The 12,208-nt window shown below is 33.1% G+C and overlaps 1 protein-coding gene across 1 annotated transcript in view; it reads left to right on the plus strand.

The window, feature by feature from the left end:
• Positions 1–263: 263 nt before the first annotated feature.
• Positions 264–12,208, plus strand: part of LOC141284826 (leucine-rich repeat and fibronectin type III domain-containing protein 1-like protein) — a 75,795-nt gene continuing 63,850 nt past the window's right edge. The window contains exon 1 of the mRNA XM_073817846.1: positions 264–772. The gene's annotated coding sequence lies outside the window, so the exon portion shown is untranslated. The remainder of the gene's footprint in view (positions 773–12,208) is intronic.

Here is a 12,208-nt window from a genome sequence, read left to right on the forward strand (position 1 = left end):
CAGCGCATTTCTATCGCTGCGCCGGTCAGATTATCGTCTATTTTTGCGTCCGTCCGATTATAAGAACCCGCTCACGTGCGCCGAGCGCTCATTTCATATTAGTTTCGGCTGACTTGAGCTTTCCCCTCGTACTCAGTAATGATGTATCCTTTTTACCTCTCACCATCCTCAAAGTCACAAGTTTGTGCCATCCGCGCTGACAGAACGCCTGTTTGTGTGCATGTAGAGGAGCAGCGCTTCAGGCGGAGGCATGCATGCTTATTGGCAGTGAGCAGTGAAGATCTACCCCTATAACGCCCACTCTTCAGCGTGCTCCAAGACGAGCAGACGCTTCGTGCGTATTTGTCTTCTAACTCACCCATCTATCAGGATGATATTGCGAGAGGCTTCCTTCTCGAGGATCTACACCTCTGACGGATTGGATTGTCCTGTATTTCAGCAGCGTACGGATATGTATTCTTTATTGCAAGGTGAAACTGAAAAGCCAAGGAAACTAGCTATCTGATTCGCCGCTGCACCTGGGAAAGAAGGGTCGAGCACAAGAATGGGAACTATTTGTGCGCCAAAGCAAAAGTAGAGGCAAATTGCGTTACGCCAAGAAAATGAAACCTTGTTTTTTCCTGCACATTGTGAAGAACATTAACTGTGCAACCCTGCCGAACCTGTCTGATCTTTCCCCCCGGCTTTAATTAGCGCTATCCCACCCCGTTCTCATCAAACGACCACCGGCTTTCACTTTTCACCGGAGGACAAGGAGCATCGCTGTGGAAAGGTAACCTTTTCTCTTTAGACTCTTTAGAACAAGCTTGCTGGGATTAATTGACAGCGGAGCGCAAAGTATTTCTCTCTTCTTGATTTGCGCATCTTCTAGGTTCAAATTGGGTTCTGATGACTATTTCAGATGCAATGATCTCGAGGTGTTTCTCTGCATGGATGCTGAGTAATGGTCAGCAATGCACCAGAGCCACGATTCTCCCCATCATGAATTTGATAGCTCACTTTCTCCTCTTTATTTGCATATGCAATTACTTGAAGGGTTTGGAGTGTGCAAAATGGTGTTTTCATTGGGTTTAGACAAACTGTATGCTATATAAGTCTTCTTATAATGTTAGGGTTAGGGTTGTGGGTTAGTCCTGCTTGACAAGATATTTTACCCATGGTGGCAGCACACCCTGATAGTTTTTTTTTTTTTTTTTTCTGCACGACAAGATGTTCTACCCACATTTATACTGCGATAGCACATCCAGGGGTTTTCTGCTTGTAATTTGAAAGATGACTACTGGTTTTAAGTGCACTAGACCTCTTAATATTCAACATCTGGATGAAATATATGCTGTATTCTCAAAAACATATGTTATTTGTCTTTAATCCTTTGGGTTTCATTCAAATGCACAAATGATGCCAGGTGACATGTGTCATCATTGCTTTCTTACAGTATATTCATTAACAAACACTGTTAATGTCTAGTCGATGTTTATTGCAATTGTGCTTTAAAAGCAAGATCAAACCTACGAGGATCATTTCCAGACATTGCATATTTGCCTACTGTAATACTAAGTCTAAAATTTGGAGGAGTTTTGAATGTCAAGTTGCAAAGCTCATAATGTCTTATTCTCATCCGCAGGTAGGGGGCCACGGTGGGCCTGTAGATGAGTTCTTGTGCTCGATCGCCTATAGCTTCTGTAGCCTGAAATCATTTGAGTCATGTCAGGTGCAGGTGGTTATTTCATAACCGGTCTTAATTTAATCCGTATGTGCTGTTAGCAAACATATGTTTCTGTGCCTTTAATGCCCTTCAACATGATCGCCACCTGAGTTGTTATTTCATTATATTGTTTCTTTATAGCCATATTGGGTTTGATGGGATATGCAAATGCCACAGTTGCTTATACTGACCTATTATTACAGGGCTTCTGCTGGTTTTGTAATGTCTTCATTAGCCCTTCTACAAATTAGGGTCTGAAATGTCTTAAATCAGAGCAGAATGGCTTATATTCAGAAAGTCATGGCATTAAATGCTGCATGAACTGCAAAAACAATAATAACTTACATTGTAGTTTTGCTTTGGTTTGTTTTTTTTTAAGTCAAATATATTACCATCTAGCAATATTTGAGTACTTGTAGATATCTGTCCTTGTTTTAATCATTAAACCCATGTCATTTCGATTAACTCTTCATAAAACAAGATTTTTTTTTCTTTCAATTATTTCAATAATGCTAATACATATCATGTACTTTTGAAGGGATAGTTTACATAAAAAAATAAAATAAAATAAAATAATAATAATAATAAAAATCTATCATTTACTCGCACTCAAGTTTTTCCAAAAAAATATTAGCAATCAAACAGTTGACGGTAGCCATTGACTTCCATGGATTTGTTTTTTTTTTTTTTTTTTTTTTTTTGTCCATACTATAGAAGTCAATGGCTACTGTCATCTGTTTAGTTACCAATATTCTTCTAATTTTTTTTTTGTAATATTATTTTAATAATGTTAATACAAGTGATGTATATGTAAAGAGGTAGTTCACATAAAATCAAATCAAATCAAATCAAATCATTATGTACTCACACTCAAGATTTTCCAAAAAAGATTTTTTTTTTTAAATGTTGGTAACCAAACAGTTGCCGGTAGCCACTGACTTCCATTTGTCATCATGTAAAGGGGTAGTTCACAAAGAAAAGAAAAGAAAAGAAAAGAAAAGAAAAGAAAAGAAAAGAAAAGAAAAGAAAAGAAAAGAAAAGAAAAGAAAAGAAAAGAAAAAAAATTAAAATATTCTTACACTCACAAAATAATATTTGAAGAATATTGGTAACCAAACAGTTGACAGTAGCCATTTACTTCCATTTGTCATCATGAAAAGGGATAGTTTGCAAAGAAAAGAAAAAAAGAAAAGAAAAAGTATATATATATATATATATATATATATATATATATATATATATATATATATAATTATAAATATAATTTTCTTACACTCACAAAATAATATTTGAAAAATATTGGTAACCAAACAGTTGACGGTAGCCATTGACTTCCATAGATTTTTTAATGTATTATTATTATTATTATTATTATTATTATTATTTATTTTTATTTTTTTTTTCCTTTCTATGGAGGTCAATGGCTACCATCAACTGTTTGGTTACCAATAGTCTTTGAAATGTTTGTTTTTGAAAAAAATAAATAAATAATAATAATTATTATTATTAGTAGTAGTAGTAGTAGTAGTAACCAAACAGTTGACGGTAGCCATTGACTTTGATAGAATTATATGGCTACCATCAACTGTAGTTACCAGTACTCTTTAAAATATTTTATTTTATTTTTTTTTTTTCTGAAAAAAAAAAATATATATATATTTATTTATTTGTTTGTTTGTTTGTTTATAATTTTATTTTTATTTTGTTATATTTATTTTTATTTACTTTTTTTTAATAATGCTAATTCAATTCATTTACATGTAAAGTTAATGAAATCAATAAAATAAAATGTCATAATTTACTCATAGTTACGTTTTTCCAAGGATGAACAATTTTGAAGAACGTTAGTAACCAAACTGATGACTGATGGTAGCCAATGACTTCTTTAGATTTTTCAAATGCTACCGTCAGGTGTTTGGTTACCAATATTCTTTAACATATGTTTTTAGTTTCACCAGCTAAAGTAAATTAATACAATTTTTGAACAGATTGAGGGTGAGTAAATGATGACAGAAATTTCATTTTTTGGGTGAACTATCCCTTTAAAGGCTGTATTACTATAATGTCTTCGATTCGGTTTATTTCCTATATTATTTTCTTTACTTGGTCTTAAAAAGGTCTTAAGAAACCCTGTATTCATATATTAGTCAGCTCCAGTTGCAGAATATCTCATGCAGCCCTATATTCTCTTTTCTGGACAGATGGTTGGCGATGTGACATCCACCTATAACAGAGCAGGACAAATGAAATGCAAATACCCAGATCTGGATTTGGTACCAGCACGTCCCGTTATTACAGTATGCACATGGCACGGCCATTTGTTTAAGGAGTCACCGTTTAGCTGAGAGAACTGGGCTGGCAGAACAGTCTGGTTTTGCTGCATCTGTCACAGCGACCACAGTATGGCTTTTTTCTCTCGCCTGCTGCATCATAATGCATTCCCTGTTGTGTGAAATGTAAACGTGTCTTTGAATTAGATTGATTTGAAAGGTTTTACAGGTTTTCTTTAGCATTTTAGAGCCCGTGTTGGTGTCAGATGAACAGAGAGGAAACAAACGATGGCAAAGGGCACGCTAAAAGCTTCAAATTGCACTGATTGGACTTCCACTCTCCTGGTGGAAGCTCTCTGGGCTTATCTGAGATTAGATGATCCTTTTAGAAAGGATGTGTTGCTTGAGAGTCTTTTCCAGCAAAATTAAATTTTCATTTAAAAAAAGAGCTCATAATTCCACCAAAAAAAAAAAAAAAAATCTCAATAATCTTTAAAAAATAAATAAATTAAAATACATTATTTATTTATTTACTTTCATTATTTAATTTATTAGTCATTTATTTGCTCAATTATTTACATATTTAATTAGTAATTTGTTTTTAATTTCACAAAACTCACAAGATACTGAAGATTAGAGTGAATTTAAATTGTAAGACTTTTTCAAACCATTCATTCATTCATTCATTCATTCATTCATTCATTCATTGGTGCCTTGGCTAGCATAAGAAACTTCCTTCAGAAATATATATTAACTGATCCCAAACGTATTATTGTAATATTATATAAGGTAAGATTATATATAAATATGTTTAAGATTATATGTAAATTAAAAGCATTTAAGATATTGTGTTGGTGTTTTTTGTGATTATTATTGTTATTATTATTGTTATTATATATTATTTGATCTATCAAGCTTGATTTCCACATCAAGTGTAATAGTATTTAATTTTATTTTATTCAGATAATCTTTTTTTTTTTTTTTGGCTTGATTTCCACATCAAGTGTAATAGTATTTTATTGTATTATTTTATTTAATTTTATTATTTGTTTTGTTTTATTTTATTATTTTATTTTATCTATCAAGATGGTGTTTTTTAGCTTGATTTTCACATCAAGTGTAATAGTATTTAATTTAATTATTTATTTTATTGTATCTATCAAAATGCTGTTTTTTAACTTGATTTCCACATCAAGTGTATTTTATTTATTATGTTTCTGTTTATTTATTTTTTATAGTATTTTATCAATCAAGATGCAGGTTTTTTAGCTTTATTTCCAAATCAAGTGTAATAGTAATTTTTTTTTTTTTTTTTTTTTTTACTCAGCTACTCTTTTTTAGCTTGTTTTCCACATCAAGTGTAATAGTATTTTATTATTTTTATTTTTTTATTCAGATAATCTTTTTTTTTTTTTTTGGCTTGATTTCCACATCAAGTGTAATAGTATTTTATTTTATTATTTTATTTATTTTTATTATTTGTTTTGTTTTATTTTATTATTTTATTTTATCTATCAATATGGTGTTTTTTAGCTTGATTTTCACATCAAGTGTAATAGTATTTAATTTAATTATTTATTTTATTTTATCTATCAAGATGCAGGTTTTTTAGCTTTATTTTCACATCAAGTGTAATAGTATTTGTTTTTACTCAGATACTCTTTTTTAGCTTGTTTTCCACATCAAGTGTAATAGTATTTTATTTTATTTACCCAGATAATTTTTAGAGCTTTATTTCCACATCAAGTGTAACTTTTTTTCCCCAGATACTATTTAATTTATTTATTTATTTATTTATTTTGGGGGGCTTGATTTCAACATCAAGTGTAATAGTTTACTGTTAGTCAGTATTATTGGTTTCACGGTGTTGCAAAATGTAACTTAACCATCGTTTGTTGCCATAATTCCATAAGAGCCACTGAGTCAGAGTGGAATATTTCAGATTTCCTCTTTTTCCCTTCCTCCTCCCTCTATCATCTATCATGAGCCGCACCGCTCACCGAATATGCAGACGAGGCCGTATTCCGCTCAAGATTGAACACTCCATCCCGGGCTTTTCAAACAGACTGTCATATTTTTCAGCATGTGGTAGGACTAGGGTGCACACTCCAATCTTTAGAGAGAAAGACAGAGAGTGGGCTCACCATGAAGCAGAGTGGTGCTCAGGCATGATTGGAATGGAAGTAGAGAGCGGGGCGAGGGAAAGGAAAAGGAAGTCCCTCTCTTTCTCCCTCTCTCCCAGGGGAGTAAAGTTCGGTATTAACGAGAGGCAGTGATGAGTGGGGTCTGCAATTACCCTCAGGCCTCCGTCACGCCACAGCTGCCTCGGCTTGCGGCTAATTGTGCCGATGTATTAGCCTGTGTGTTGCTCTTCTATTACCTATTACTCTTCCTACTCCCTCTCCTCAACGCTTAACGCACCCGGCGACCGCTCTAAATGAACTCTCGCCACTTTTGAGTTGATGCCCAACAACAGACTTTCGCCAGCGGAGCTTAAACGGCCAGACATGTAATTTTCCAGTTGATCTGGTCTGGAAGCCAACGCAGATACACATCGCGGACAGCGGGATGGAGGCGAGGCTGTAAAAAGGGGCAGGGAGTGAAGCGGAGTAAAGGATGGCGAAGGTCGGGCCTGTTCTTCCATTATGTTGCGAAGCACATCAATATTCTGCTTAAACATTTCACACCTCAGCAAAATCAATGGCTCTCTGCTGGACCTGAGGAGGCTGGTAAAGCTTTTGAGCCCTAATGTGTTTATCTTCGGTATTAGCAACAACTCGCTACAAATCCTATTGTTCGTCGGGCTTATTTTATTGTAAAAAATATGAGTCAGCGATAGGACTCTGCTTGATTTAATTTTCCCTTTACGTCGGAGCGGATGCCAGCAGCACTTGAACCGCCAACTGTTACTTTCCCCCAGAAAGCTGGCAAAAAGGTCGAAATCCATAATGAAGGTGCAGCAGGCGGCGCAATGAGAAATTTAACTTTTGTTATGGTTTTCGATGAAGGTCAAAATAAATGAGGAGGAGTGGCGTGTCGTTCCACAGACAACCCTATCCGAACCGGATTAGATTTCTCAGAGGACCCCTTGAGTTAGCCGCAAAACAGTAGGTAATTTGCTATTTTGTGGTTTTTGTGTAGGGGGAAAACACAGACATTTGATTTCAGAGGATTAAAATCACAAAGTATGTCTGTGAAACACAAATTAACCTGACCTCCTCAGGGAAAACTGGTCGTGTCCAAAAAGGGCTTAAGAACAGGAGCTTTTACAGTATGCAGTTAGCAGCGCTCTCACTGGAAAACTCACATTTGGAATAATACAAGGATTTGGCAGCTACTTTTTTTGTATAAAACCAGTTGTAATCAGGAGCCAAAATAAGCATTTAGTTATGCCTTCCAATGACAGGTGAATAGAGAAAATTTGCTGGCCTCATTCATTCATTCATTCATTCATTCATTCATTCATTCACTCACTCATATTTACACAGCCAGTAAGCTTTTTAATATAAAATGTATTACAATACTTGAAGTATTTAATTAGAATTTTAATCATATCCACATTTTTCCTGAATAACTGATGAATGGTGCTATGATGGATTCTAACTATTTGGGTGCATTTGTGTTCTGCTCTCTGCAGAAATTAATGTTAAAATAGTGTAAAAAAGATTGACTGAATTGGAACTTTTTTCAGTATGACTAAATATAAGAGTGCGCGCAGGTTTAACGTTATATTATTGACTCGGAAAATATGTTTGACTAGATTTTGACTTGAAACACCAGAGACCAGAAATGTAAAGCACTGTTCCAGTCGGACAAGGCTTCCGCTTTCAGAAAAAGGTGGATATTGTGTATAATCTATATTATTATCATTATTATTATTATTATTATTATTATTATTATTATTAAATTTATTATTATCTATTTTTACATTTTTTTAACAAATTGTTGTTATTATTAAATATTATTATTTATATTCCTTTTTTTTTTTTTATTCTGTCACCATATTATTGTTCCAGTCGGACAAGGCTTCCTTCTTCATATGATTAATTATCCAAATTATTGTTTGTTCATTCATTCATTCATTCATTCATTCATTCATTCATTCATTCATTCATTCATTCCATATACTATATTGTACATGATCTAAAATTAATTGATTTTTTTTTTTTTATGAAACAAATTGTTGTTATATTTACATTTACATTTACTCATTTAACCGACGCTTTTATCCAAAGCGACTTAAAATTGGGAATACAACAAGTGATTCATCCGAACGAGGCAGATCAACATAGGAAGTGCTCAAAAATACCATATATCAGGCGTTGTTAGAAGAGTGCAGGCTAGAAGGGGAAGATCAAGAAAGAGAGTAGAACAGGCTAGAAAGGGAGGATCAAGAAGAGAGGAGGATTTTTTTATTTTTTTATTTTTTTTTATTTTTTTTTATAGAGTCACATAGTGTCGAAAAAGATGGGTTTTCAGCAGTGGCTTGAAAGCTGTTAAGGAGTCTGCATTCCGGATAGGGGTGGGAAGATCATTCCACCAGGCAGGGACGTTGAACGAGAATGTTCTGGACAGTGATTTAATACCCCTCTGTGGTGGTACAATGAGGCGTCTTTCACTAGAGGATCTCAGACTTCTGGAGGGAGTGTAGATGTGTAGTAGTGAATGGAGGTAGGCAGGTGATGAGCCGGTGGCTGTCCTATATGCCAGCATCAGTGTACATTATATGTGATTATTTATATTCCCTTTTTTATTTTGAATTAAATTAATTATGAGTATATATGATTAATTATCCAAATGATTGTTCATGTGATATTTAGTTGTTATTCTCTTGTATATTTATACTTTTATTTTAATAATGAATTATATATTTAATATAATTTTAATATAATTAATTAATATAAGTAACTAATATTATATATGATTAATTATAGTCCCAATAATTGTAATAACTAATTATATATTAGTTTGCATTATTTTATTATAATTTTAAATTATTTTGATTTGGAGTAAAATTAATTATGATTATAAATGAATATAAATGATTAATTATCTAAATGATTGTTCATTCATTCATCCATTAATTCCATATATGATATTGTATATAATAATAATAATAATAATAATAATAATAATAATAATAATAATAATAATAATAATAATAATAATAATAATAAATTATTATTATTATTATTATTATTATTATTATTATTATTATTATTATTATTATTATTATATGTGATTATTTATATTATTATTTTTTTTTTATTTTGAGGTAAATTAATTATGCTTATATATGACTTATTATCCAAATGATTGTTCATTCATTCATTCATTAATCCCATATATTATATTGTTTATATATTATAATGATGTATGTATTTATTTATTCATTTTTATTTATTTTTTTTTTTGAATAAAACAAATAGTTATTATTATTATATGTGATTATTTATATTCCTTTTTTTTTTTTTTTTTTTTTTTTGGAGTTAAATTAATTATAATTGTATATGATTATCCATGACAAATGGTTGTTCATGTAATATATCATATTTTACAGTTTTCCTCTGGTGTATTCTCAGTATACCAAGCAGTTCGCAAAAACAGACTGTGATTTTATTCCTCATATTTTAGTTTTGGTTGCTTAATTCCTGATGTTTGCAACATTGCATTCTTACATTGCATTAATGGCTTTCTCAGACGATATGTGACAGCCGTTGAGCTTTAGTAGATAGTTTTTGTATCTCCCATCATTTTTACATTGAAATCTAAAGTATGTCATTTCTGAAAGTGCTGGTTGGTAATTTGACTTATTTATTTATATTTTGTTTATCTGTGCTCAGTGAATGTCAATTTTGCATCCTGATTTTAAATGACACTTGTTGTACACAGTCACATTTTTCCAAAAGCCAGAACCGCAAAAAAAGTTCCTTAGTGTGTAATACATTAAAAATGCATGTTGATAGTGTTTGATCTAGTCAGTTTTCCCCACCATGAGCAGTTTTAAATTTCAAATGTACTTTAAATAATAATTATGTGAAATATGACCCAGAAAATGTAGCATTCATGCACTCAGTTCAAAATCCAGTCTTCAGCGTGTAGTATTTTCAGCATTGTGTCTGTTGGTATAATTATGGTCTGCTTAAGTGCACTTTATGTATTTGTCCTGCGCTCCAAAGCCCTCTATTGATCTATGGTTACAGCCAGTCAAACCACAGCCAAAGCCTTTACTAATCCATTCTGGGGTTCCTGCAGAGAAACAGATCTAGCACTGTGGGAAACCATCACTTCCTATTTGGCCTTTCAAGGATGACCGATCCCTACAGTCTGTCTTCTTCTTTCCTTGGCTCAGTGAAAAACACTTTATGACGGGGTCCCGGCACAGTCGCGTTAAGTCAGAGTGAACGCTCTGATTTTTTCATTCAGGGCTGATCAGCAGTTAAATGCCCTCGAATAAAGAGACTGATGTTGGCATGGGAAAATGGTGGATATGGAGACCTAGCAGTTCTTCATCGAATGAGCATTTATTAAGACGTGTGGCATAGTCAAGTCATTTTATTGAGAATTATTGATATTAATCTTAAAAACTAAGGTGCGCAAATTGCACTCAGCACAGATTTTGTACCTTATTATTTCTATTTTGTGCCAGTGCCACCCCATCAAAGTTGATTTTCAGAAACGTACCTTACCAGACATTTCTAAATCTCACAATAGTCAAAACCAAAGAAAACATCTTTTCATATCCGTATCCTTAAGAAACCCAGACATGAAGTTGAGTTCTCTAACTCTTCTTTTTATCTGTGTTTCATAAGAGTAACGAATCATATGTGCCTCTGGAGCTGAGAGGCTTTAAGTGACTCAGAGGCTTGAGATAGTAGGATTTGAATCTATAGAGTGGGATTTTTTTTGTACGAAGTGTGGGGTTTTTTATCATCGAGTTACTTTTTCTAAGTTTAAAGTGCATTCTTTGTTTAAAATATAAGATATGACTTGTGAAGTGATGGTTAAGCATTTAAATCATAGAATACTTTCTCTTTCTTCACAAAGACAACTGACAACCTGTATTTATAGGTTGATTTCTCAAATAGTGGTGTTTCTATATTGCTTTGTTTGAGTGGTTGGACAACTTGAATTCCAGGTAAAGGGATTAAGGTTGGAAATTTTAAGTTCTCCGTAGGAACCTTTAACCGGAACGCCCTCATAAGACTCAGAATCTTGGAGGAATCCCAACAACACCAACTTTAGAATCAAACATGGATGCTCGGTTCCTCAACATGTTATTTATTAGCATTTCTTTTTTGCCTGTGTGTCAATAAACTCAATGGTGGACACATCCATCCAACCTCTATTTGTGGACCGGATACTATGATGTTATCTGAGCAAAATACAGTTTTATGTTTTTTGGTTTTTTTAATCGACTGGTATCGCTAACAATGGATGTGTCCATCTTGGTTTTCTGACTTCTCTATTGGAGAACAGTCCACATGGGTGTGACATCTGACTTTCGAGGTAAATGGAACGCAGAATTTGGCACCTTTCATTAAAAAAAAAAAAAAAAAAAGTTCCTAATGAAATGTAGTAACTACTAGGACTGTATACAATTTCAGATGCATCCGTATTAATCCTGAAGACCCAAAAATTTGCTAAATTTACTATAACAAACAGCTGACATACATTTTCTTTTTAAAGTGATTAAGGACGTGGTGGTCTGGTCATGTCTGATATCCAAACTGTGCATGTAGCAAATCTCATTTTATGAATATGGTCCATTTCGAAGTGTTTTGGTGGTTTCGATATACTATGTTAAGGGGATTCTTCACCCAAAAATGGAAATTCGGTCATTAAAGGAGTAGTTCACCTCCAGAACAAAAATTTACAGATAATGTATTCACCCCTATGTCATCCAAGATGTTCATGTCTTTCTTTCTTTTGTCGTAAAGAAGTTTTGAGGAAAACATTTCTGGATTTTTCTCCATATAGTGGGATTCAATGATGCCCATGAGTTTGAACTTCCAAAATGCAGTTTAAATGCAGCTTCAAAGGGCTCTACATGATCCCAGCGGAGGAATAAGGGTCTCATCTAGTGAAATGATCTGTCATTTTCAAAAAAAAAAAAGACAGTTTATATAGTTTTTAACCTGAAACGCTTGTCTTGTCTTGTCAAAATTATTCGCATACCTTTATAAAATTAGGGTTGAACCACTAATGTAACATAGGACTATTGTCCTAGTAC

This window comes from Garra rufa, chromosome 14 (genome assembly GCF_049309525.1).
Source record: "Garra rufa chromosome 14, GarRuf1.0, whole genome shotgun sequence".
NCBI classification, from domain to species: domain Eukaryota; kingdom Metazoa; phylum Chordata; class Actinopteri; order Cypriniformes; family Cyprinidae; genus Garra; species Garra rufa.